The sequence below is a fragment of the Saccopteryx leptura genome, chromosome 4, assembly GCF_036850995.1.
Source record: "Saccopteryx leptura isolate mSacLep1 chromosome 4, mSacLep1_pri_phased_curated, whole genome shotgun sequence".
Lineage (NCBI taxonomy): Eukaryota > Metazoa > Chordata > Mammalia > Chiroptera > Emballonuridae > Saccopteryx > Saccopteryx leptura.
The window spans coordinates 176,792,756-176,803,834 of NC_089506.1; the positions used below are offsets into that span (position 1 = coordinate 176,792,756).

The window sequence follows — 11,079 nt, forward strand, 5'->3', positions numbered from 1 at the left end:
TTCTAGTTCTACCACAACAGATACTCATCACTTTTGCAATAAAATAACATAGATCCAAGTCTGCAGATTAAATGAAACATTTTTCCACCTATATATACACATTCATCCAAGAATTATAGACAAATGCCATTATAAAGAGCCTCTGCATGAAAGAAATGTCACAGTGCAAATGATGTGGCTTCTCCTATGTGATGAACTCTAGGTCTTCCTTCCATTCCCAGCAAAATGGCAAAATTCCCAATAGCAGCTCTAAGCCCAGAGCAAATTTCTCCTCTGTGGGAAAGGCAATACAAAATCTACAATACAAAATTCTATATAAGAAAACTATGCCTAACCAACTGTTTCAGAGAAGAGAAAAAATTATTATATAAAGTCCTAACATGATGTTATTTTCATAATACATAGCTAAATTATAAAGGAAGCTAAAATAATAAAGAAAGAAAAAAGCTTGGTCAATTTCCTGAGCTTCATGCTAATATAGGTCTTACTTAGCATTTTCATAAGTGAACTGAAAAAAATTCTCTATATGTTGAACAGAAATAAAATTTTGCATCTAAAAATATATTTAACTGGGTAGACAGGATCAATGTAATTAGTAAAGGGTTTGTGAATGGGCAGAAAAGCAACAAAGATTACTCAAAGGTATATTAAGACTTGTAGAAAAATTTTAATATATTATATATATTTATGATAATGAGTTATGCAATACAGTGTGAAATAAGATCCAAGAACCTTATAGATCTGTCAGTGAAGATATCAACTAATGCCTGCTGCACATAAAAATACTGGGCCTCATCCAAAAGAATATTTTAAATATGACAGGAGATGTTTTATCCTATATATATATAAAATATCATATATATATATATATATCATGTGGCTATAACTAGAATACTAAATATAGTGCTAGTCACTGTACCTTAGAAAAGGCTTAATGGGCTAGTAATGGATAGATATGTGTTTACTTATATAAATATAATCATATATATATTAAGGAAAAAACAACTAAATCTAATACAAATACCCTTATGATCTTGAAAAAAATGAAATACACAGTAAATATATATATATGTCTTTGAGGCTTAATATATATTAGTATGGAATTCAAATAATGCTATTTTTTCATTGTTTATTCCACTTTGGTCTATTTGAGGGAGTTGTCTTTGTTCATGTTTACCTTTGTCTTGTATGATTTTCAGAGAAAAGGCAGAACTTAAATTTTCGACCACTTCCAATGTACCATGTTCTAGGACTAAAGAATAAGTTTTAAAAAGAAATTTTTAGGGCGGTAGAGCCAAGGGTAGCAGCGGTTCCTTGAGTGGGATCCTCCAGCAAGGGTAGGGCGAAAGCTCGGAAACAGGTGGAGACCCGCAGCTGAGCAAAGGTGCTCGCCAGTGTCCTCAGGACAGAGCATAACGTCATACACGGGGGCGGGGCATAGGCCAAGGCCACCAACCCTTGTGCACCCGAGCACGTGATCACAGCCACTCCCGTGAAGAGAAAATGCGGAGGCAGAGAAATACAACACAAATAACCCAAGAGAAATCCCCAGAAAAGGAACTAAGTGAATCAGATATAACCAAATTACCAGATGCAGAGTTTAAAATAACGATTGTTAGGATGCTCAAAGATATTAGAACAACCATAGATGGCCATTACGAAAACCTAAATAAAGAGATAACAAATATAAAAAAGGACATTGAAATAATAAAAAAGAATCAGACAGAAATGACAAATACAATGTCTGAAATAAAGAATACAATGGAAGGAATTAAAAGCAGGATGGATGAAGCAGAGAATCGAATCAGTGAGTTAGAGGACACAATAAATAAAGGCACAGAAGCAGAGCAGAAAAAAGAAAAGAGACTCAAAAATTCTGAGGAAACTCTAAGAGAGCTCTGTGACAACATGAAGAGAAATAACATCCGCATCATAGGGATTCCTGAAGAAGAAGAGAAAGAACAAGGGATAGAGACTTTGTTCAAACATATTATAGTGGAAAACTTCCCCCAATTAAGGCAGGAAAACATTTCACATGTTCAGGAAGCACAGAGAACTCCATTAAGGAGAAACCCAAAGAAACCAACACCAAGATACATCATAATTAAATTACCAAAGCTAAATGATAAAGAGAAAATATTAAAATCTGCTAGAGAAAAAAAGATTATCACCTACAAAGGAGCCCCCATAAGGATGACTTCTGACTTCTCAACAGAAACACTTGAGGCCAGAAGGGAATGGCAAAAAATATTCAAAGTAATGCAGAACAAGAACCTACAACCAAGACTACTTTATCCAGCAAGGCTATGATTCAAAATTGAAGGAGAAATAAAAAGCTTTACAGACAAAAAAAAAAACTCAAGGATTTCACTGCAACCAAACCAAGGCTGCAAGAAATGCTAAGGGACCTGTTGTAAACAGATCAAAGGAAAAAAAGAATATAGCAAAAGAGAAAAACAGTTTTAAAGAAAAAAAATGGCAATAAACAATTACATATCAGTAATAACCTTAAATGTTAATGGATTAAATGATCCGATCAAGAGACATAGGGTAGCTGCGTGGATAAGAAAACAGGCCCCATACATATGCTGTCTACAAGAGACACACTTTAAATCAAAAGATGCACACAGACTGAAGATAAAAGGATGGAAAAAAATATTTCACTCAAATGGAAATGAAAAAAAAGCTGGGGTAGCAAGACTTATATCAGACAAAATGGACTTTAAAACAAAGACCATAGTTAGAGATAAAGAAGGTCACTACATAATGATAAAGGGAGCAATCCAAAAGGAAGATATAACCATTATAAATATCTACGCACCTAATATAGGAGCACCTAAATATATAAAGCAGACTTTGATGGACTTAAAGGGCGAGATCAATAGCAATACTATAATAGTAGGGGATTTCAATACCCCATTAACATCATTAGATAGATCCTCAAGAAAGAAAATTAACAAAGAAACAGCAGATTTAAAGGACATATTAGATCAACTCAATTTAATAGATATCTTCAGAACCTTTCACCCTAAAACATCAGAATATACATTCTTTTCAAAGCTCATGGTACATTTTCTAGAATAGACCATATGTTAGGGCACAAAAGCAGTCTCAACAAATTTAAGAAGATTGAAATCATATCGAGCACTTTCTCTGATCATAATGGCATTAAACTAGAAATCAACCACAATAGAAAAATTGAAAAACATTCAAACACTTGGAAACTAAATAGCACATTATTAAACAATGAATGGGTTAACATTGAGATAAAAGAAGAAATTAAAAAATTCCTAGAAACAAACGATAATGAGCATACATCAACTCAAAATTTATGGGACACAGCAAAAGCAGTCCTGAGAGGGAAGTTTATAGCATTACAGGCATACCTCAAGAAGCTAGAAAAAGCTCAAATAAACAACTTAACCCTGCATCTAAAAGAACTAGAAAAAGAACAGCAAGTAAAGCCCAGAGCTAGTAGAAGGAAGGAAATAATAAAGATCAGAGCAGAAATAAATGACATAGAGGCTAAAGAAACAATACAGAGGATCAATGAAACCAGGAGCTGGTACTTTGAAAAGGTAAACAAGATCGATGAACCTTTAACAAGACTCACCAAGAAAAAAAGAGAGAGGACTCAAATAAATAAAATTAGAAACAAGAGTGGAGAAATAACAACTGACACAACAGAAATACAAACTATTGTAAGAAAATACTATGAAGAACTGTACGCCAAAAAACTAGACAACCTAGATGAAATGGACAAATTTCTTGAATCATAAAATCTTCCAAAAATCAATCTGGAAGAATCAGAAAACCTAAACAGACCAATTACAACAAATGAGATTGAAACAGTTATCAAAAAACTCCCAAAAAAGAAAAGTCCTGGGCCTGATGGCTTCACAAGTGAATTCTACCAAATATTCAAAGAAGAACTAACTCCTATCCTTCTCAAGCTATTTCAAAAAATTCAAGAGGAAGGAAGACTTCCAAACTCCTTTTATGAGGCGAGTAAAATTCTGATTCCAAAACCAGGCAAAGACAACACAGAAAAAGAAAATTATAGGCCAATATCCCTGATGAACTTAGATGCAAAAATCCTCAACAAAATATTAGCAAACCGGATCCAGCAATATACGGAAAAAATCATACACCATGATCAAGTAGGATTTATTCTTGGGAGACAAGGCTGGTACAATATTCGCAAATCAATCAATGTGATTCATCACATAAACAAAAGAAAGGAGAAAAACCACATGATAATTTCAATAGATGCAGAAAAAGCATTTGATAAAGTCCTGCACCCATTCATGATCAAAACTCTCAGCAAAGTGGGAATACAGGGAACATACCTCAACATGATAAAGGCCATCTATGACAAACCCACAGCCAACATCATACTCAATGGGAAAAAATTAAAAGCAATCCCCTTAAGATCAGGAACAAGGCAGGGGTGCCCCCTTTCACCACTCTTATTCAACATAGTTCTAGAAGTCCTAGTCACAGCAATCAGACAAGAATAAGAAATAAAAGGCATCCTAATTGGAAAAGAAGAAGTAAAACTATCATTATTCGCAGATGACATGATATTGTATATAGAAAACCCTAAAGTATCAGTCAAAAAACTACTAGACGGATAAATGAATTTGGCAAGGTGGCAGGATATAAAATCAATACTCAGAAATCAAAGGCATTTTTATACACTAATAATGAACTGTCAGAAAGAGAAATCAAGGAATCAATCCCCTTTACCATTGCAACCAAAAAATTAAAATACCTAGGAATAAATCTAAGAAGGGAGATTAAAGACTTGTACTCGGAAAATTATAAAACATTGATAAAAGAAATCAGGGAAGATACGAATAAGTGGAGGCATATACCGTGCTCATGGTTAGGAAGAATAAACATCATTAAAATGTCTATATTACCCAAAGCAATTTATAAATTCAATGTAATACCGATAAAATACCAATGACTTACTTCAAAGATATAGAACACATATTCCAAAAATTTATATGGAACCAAAAAAGAACATGAATAGCCTCAGCAATCTTGAAAAGGAAGAAAAAAGCGGGAGGTATCACACTTCCAGATATCAAGTTATATTATAAGGCCATTGTACTCAAAACAGCATGGTACTGGCATAAGAACAGGCACATAGATCAATGGAACAGAACAGAGAACTCAGAAATAAACCCACAGCTCTATGGACAACTGATATTTGACAAAGGAGGTAAGGCAATACAATGGAGTAAAGACAGCCTCTTCAACAAATGGTGTTGGGAAAACTGGACAGCTACCTGCAAAAAAATGAAACTAGACCACCAACTTACACCACTCACAAAAATAAACTCAAAATGGATAAAAGACTTGAATGTAAGCCATGAAACCATAAGCATCTTAGAAGAAAACATAGGCAGTAAGCTCTCTGACATCTCTCGCAGCAATATATTTGCTGATTTGTCTCCACAGGCAAGTGAAATAAAAGACAGGATAAACAAATAGGACTTTATCAAACTAAAAAGCTTCTGCACAGCTAAAGACAATAAGAACAGAATAAAAAGACAAACTACACAATGGGAGAATATATTTGACATAGCGTCTGATAAGGGGTTAATAACCAAAATTTATAAAGAACTTGTAAAACTTAATACCAGGAAGACAAACAATCCAATCCAAAAATGGGCAAAAGAAATGAATAGACACTTCTCCAAAGAGGACACACAGATGGCCAACAGGCATATGAAAAAATGTTCAACATCACTAATGATTAGAGAAATGCAAATTAAAACCACAATGAGATATCACCTCACACCAGTCAGAATGGCACTCATCAATAAAACAACACAGAATAAGTGCTGGAGAAGATGTGGAGAAAAGGGAACCCTCTTGCACTGCTGGTGGGAATGCAGACTGGTGCAGCCACGGTGGAAAACAATATGGAGATTCCTCAAGAAATCAAAAATCGAACTGCCTTTTGACCCATCCATACCACTGTTAGGAATATACCCAAGAACACCATAGCACTGTTTGAAAAGAAGAAATGCACCCCCATGTTTATGGCAGCATTGTTCACAATAGCAAAGATTTGGAAACAGCCCAAGTGTCCATCAGAGGATGAGTGGATTAAAAAGCTTTGGTATATATATATACTATGGAATACTACTCAGCCATAAGAAATGATGACATAGGATCTTTTACAACAACATGGATGGGCCTTGATAACATTATACTGAGTGAAAGAAGTAAATCAGAAAAAACTAAGAACTATATGATTCCATACATAGGTGGGACATAAAGATGAGACTCAGAGACATGAACAACAGTGTTGGGGTTACAGGGTGGGGGGAGGAGAGGGAGGGGCACAAAGATCATGGCCTTTCAGCATTTGCCATATAAAGAAAAAAAAAAGAAATTTTTAAATATCTATGTAGAAAAAAAAAGTATTTTAAGTTGCCCTAAAAGTTAATTTACCTTTCTTCACTGAAGTGACGACCAATCTTGACTTTACACTTGTCCTGGGGGAGGCATGCTGCTAGTAGAGGAACTGTGCGCAACACTTTGCTTTCCTGTAATTAAAAAATTAATTAACATGTAGATTTTATTTTACTTAGACAAACACAGTTTTAAACATTTATGATGAACATCTGATTCATAACATACAGAATTTTCACGTTTTTCAGACCAGTTTTTAATAAAAAGAACTATAGTTTCTCTGATTTATCAGTAGTAAATATACTACAGATATAGGTTTTAATTCTACCTGAGTATGTTTAGAGGTTGATCAAACAAGATAACATCAAATCATGGTTAAAATAATAAAAAATATAAGTTTGGCCTGACTGGTGGTAGTAGTGGATAGAGCATCAACCTGGGACACTGAAGTCCCAGGTTCAAAACCCCAAGGTCACCAGTTGGAAGACAGGCTCATCTGGCTTGAGTGCAGGGTCACAAGCTTCAGCGCAGAATCATCAACATGATCCCAAGGTCGCTGGCTTGAGCCCAAAGGTTGCTGGCTTGAAGCCAAAGGTCGCTGGCTTGAGCAAGGAGTCACTGGCTTGACTCGAGCCCCCTACCCTGCCATCAAGGCACATATGAGAAGCAATCAATGAACAACTAAAGTGACACAATTACAAGTTGTTGCTTCTCATCTCTCTCCCTTCCTGTCTCTCTCTCTCTAAAAAATAAGTAAATTCATGTTTAACTAAATTCAATTATTTATTCTAAAAAACTTTTTATTCCAATAGTAATTAAATTTTCTAGAATGTAATCTCGAAGATAACTGCCTAGATATTTATGCCCAGAAAGCAAGGAACTGTTCAAAACTAGACAATGGAGCATATCAATGGCACACAGAAGCCCATCTTAAAGAGCTCCCAATGGCCAAACTGGAACATTGAGCAACAAAATAAGTAACACAGTATTTGGATTATAACAAAATATAAAATATAAAGCCCAAGCTGACACAAATAAGTAAATGGGAGAAAAGAGACAAACCTTCCTTATAGAAAGAATTTCCAATAATAAATATAAATAATTTCCACTCAAGGGAATGGAGCATAATCTCTCCCTCCTACTTGAGTATGGGCTAAATATATAACCTTGCTTCCAAAGAATAAAGAGGATGGACATGGAAGAAAAATTACTTTAGAGTAGAGAAATCTGGTGACCATTTGTATAAATTCCATTAACTATCACAATCATTTCTTTTCTTCAATGTCCTACCATCCAACACTAAAAACTACCTTTCATGTCACAGAATTCTATGCTTTATCTCAGTAGAGTAAGGTGATTAGCTATTCTGCCTTAGCCTCCTAGCTTTCTTGGTTATCTTCATTTACAATGCTCAGTCACTCTCTGGCTTTCTTCATTGGCCCAAGTAGGAATATCTGCTTCATCAAATAAGTAACAGAGCCCCTTTCTACTCGGCCTACCTACATCCAGCCCAACATTATCAATTTATATAATTCTGTTTATATGTATCTTCACAGTGAATATTTTGACTATTTTAAAAAATGACAATGCCCTTAAAGAATATAAAACACTGCTTACATTAGGAATATTATTTACTCAGCAAATTAATACACAGAACCATAATGTTACATATAAATTTACTAGAATAGGTAAAAATAAATAAATTTATAATTAAATTACTTTAATAACAGAAAAGAAAAAGTATTGTACCCCTCTCCCCCCCATCCCCATGGAAGCTGTTCTGGGCCTGCATGTTTGTAGTGAGCTATGGGCATGAGTCTATCTTTCACAGTAATTACATTTTTAAAGTTGTCTCAAAAGTAAGACCTACTTCAAGAGATGCAAAGTGAAATTTAGAAGACGAGGAAGAGAGGGTAAAACCAGTTACTATGCCTGGAAATACATGATAATCAGGATAAAAATAAGTGCAACACACCCAAATACAGGATAACAGTTCATGTAACCAACAGAGATATCATTTGTTAGATTGCTTGTGCCCATATAGAAGGATGTATGAAAGTCTGTGCAGCTTATGCTCATGAACTCCCAAAGCGTGCTCTAAAGGTTGGCTGCATCACATTGTACTGGTCTGGTGCTGGCCTGCAGGCTTCTCAACACATTTGAAATGGACAAGATCTCTGAAGGTCAAATGGAGGTGACTAAGACGAATACAATTTCGAAAGCACCAGGTTGATGGTCAACCTGCTGCCTTCACCTGCTATTTGGATGCAGGGCTCTCCAGAACTACTACTGGAAATCAAGTTTTGGGGAGGTGTGATTAGAGTCTCGTCTATCCTCATAGTACCAAATGATTCCCTGGTTATGATTCAGAGAACAAGGAATTCAATGCAGAAGTACATTGGAAGCACATCATGGGTCAGAACACTGCAGGGTGTATATGTTACCTACAGAGAATCAACATTAGAGTAACTAAAGTTAACAATCAAATCAGTAATTTGGAAGATAAAGCAGAAAACACCCAATCAGAACAGCAAAAAAGAAAAAAAAGAATCCAAAAATATGAAAAGATTTTAAGGAGTCTCTGGGACAACATCCAGCATACCAACATTCACAACATAGGGGTGCCAGAAGGAGAAGAGAACAAGAAACTGAAAACCTATTTGAAGAGTGAATGACAGAAAACTTACCTAATCTGGTGAAGGAAGTAGACATACAAGCCCAGGAAGTATAGAGAATCCCAAACAAGATAAACCAAACGAGCCCCATATTAAGATACAACATAATTAAAATGCTAAAGGTTAAAGATGAAGAGAAAAATCTTAAAAGTAGCAACAGAAAAGCAGTTAGTTACTTATAAGGAAGTTCCCAAAAGACTGTCAGCTGATTTTTCAACAGAAACTGCAGATCAGAAGGGACTGGCACAAAATATTCAAACTGATGAAATGCACAGACCTACAACCAAGATTACCTAACAAAGTTATTATATAGAATCCACAGACAGATAAAGAGCTTCCCCAACAAGAAAAGCTAAAGTTCATAGCCACCACACCAATATTACAAGAAATATTAAGGACACATCTTTAAGAAGAAGGGAATGAAGATTAAAAATACAAATAATAAAATGGCAATAACTACATATCTATGAAAAATCACTTCAAATGTAAATCAAGACATTAAAAGACATAGGGTGGCTAAATGGATAAGAAAACATGACCCTCACATATGATGCCTACAAGAGACTTACTTCAGATCAAAAGACCAAATAGACTGAAAGTAAAAAGTTGGAAAAAAGACATTTCATGAAAATGAAAACAAACAAAAAAGAGCTGAGGTAGCAATACTTCTACCAGACAAAACAGACTTTTAAGAAAGGCTCTATATCAAGAGACAAAGAAGGACCAGCAATTCTACTTGTGGACATTTATCTGAAAAACCCAAAAAACTAAATTGAAAAGATCTATACACCTATATGTTCATTGCAGCATTATTTACAATAGCCAAGATATGAAGCAACCTAAGTGACCACCAGTGAATTAATGGATAAAGAAGTGGTGCAAATATGCAATAAATGAAATGTGACTCAGCCATAACAAAGGATACCTTGCTATCTGCAACAACATGGATGGGCCCAGGGGGTACTGAGTGGAGTGAAATAAGTCAACAAAGAAAAACAAATGCCATATGATTTCACTTGTATGTAGAATCTAAAAAACAAAATATACAAACAAATAAAACGAAAGCAAACTCATAAATACAGAGAACATTTTGACTATAGCCTGATGGGAGGGGGGTCGGGGAGACAGATGAAAAAGGGGAAGGTATTAAGAAGTACAAAATGGTAGTTACAAAACAGTCGTGGGGATATAAAGTGTAACATAGAAAATATAGCCACTAATACTGTAATAACTATGTATAGTGTCAGATTGGTACGAGATATATCAGGGTGATCTCTTCATAAGTTAAATAAATGTCTACTCACTATATTGTACACATGAAACTAATATAATACTGTATTTCAACTTTAATTGAAAAATAAAAATTATTATAAAACAGTAGAAATAAAAACAAAAAGTTGAAAGTTACTTCTATTTTAACACGACATTAATGAATATAAACTATGATCAAATCATTTAAAAAGCAATGGTTTTCCTAGCTCTTTACTCACAAAAGTCTCATTTTTCCTTCACACAAAATTGTTGAAGTTCCGTATTTCTATACTATCCAAAAATAACAGCTTTTATAAAATAACATCATTTTATCTATTTCCAAAGCATATGGCACTATACTACTATATAATATATAAAAGAAACTATTTTCTCCCAAAAAGAAAGCATTTGTCATTGATTAATTTCCAGAAATGCTGAAGGGCTAGGAGGAATGAGTATGTTCATCTGTGTCTTTCCTCTTATACAATAATATTCTATTTCAAATTCTGTTTTTTACAAAATCTTACCTCTGCCGGATGCTGAATTATGTACAAGTGGGTAGAGATGTGCAGAGGATGCACTGGTAGAAATGGACACAAACACACTTTCTGAGGCCGGCTAAAGGGCAGAAGGAAAAAGAAATGTTTACAATACAATTATACGGCAAAAACCTATAACTTGAACATAATCCAATTTCATTATATAAAGATCTGCTAACGTT

General features: G+C 34.6%; 1 pseudogene; it reads left to right on the forward strand.

The window, feature by feature from the left end:
* The first annotated feature begins 7,329 nt into the window (after window positions 1-7,329).
* On the forward strand, window positions 7,330-9,404 carry LOC136403345 (large ribosomal subunit protein uL18 pseudogene; annotated as a pseudogene).
* The last annotated feature ends 1,675 nt before the right edge of the window (window positions 9,405-11,079 follow it).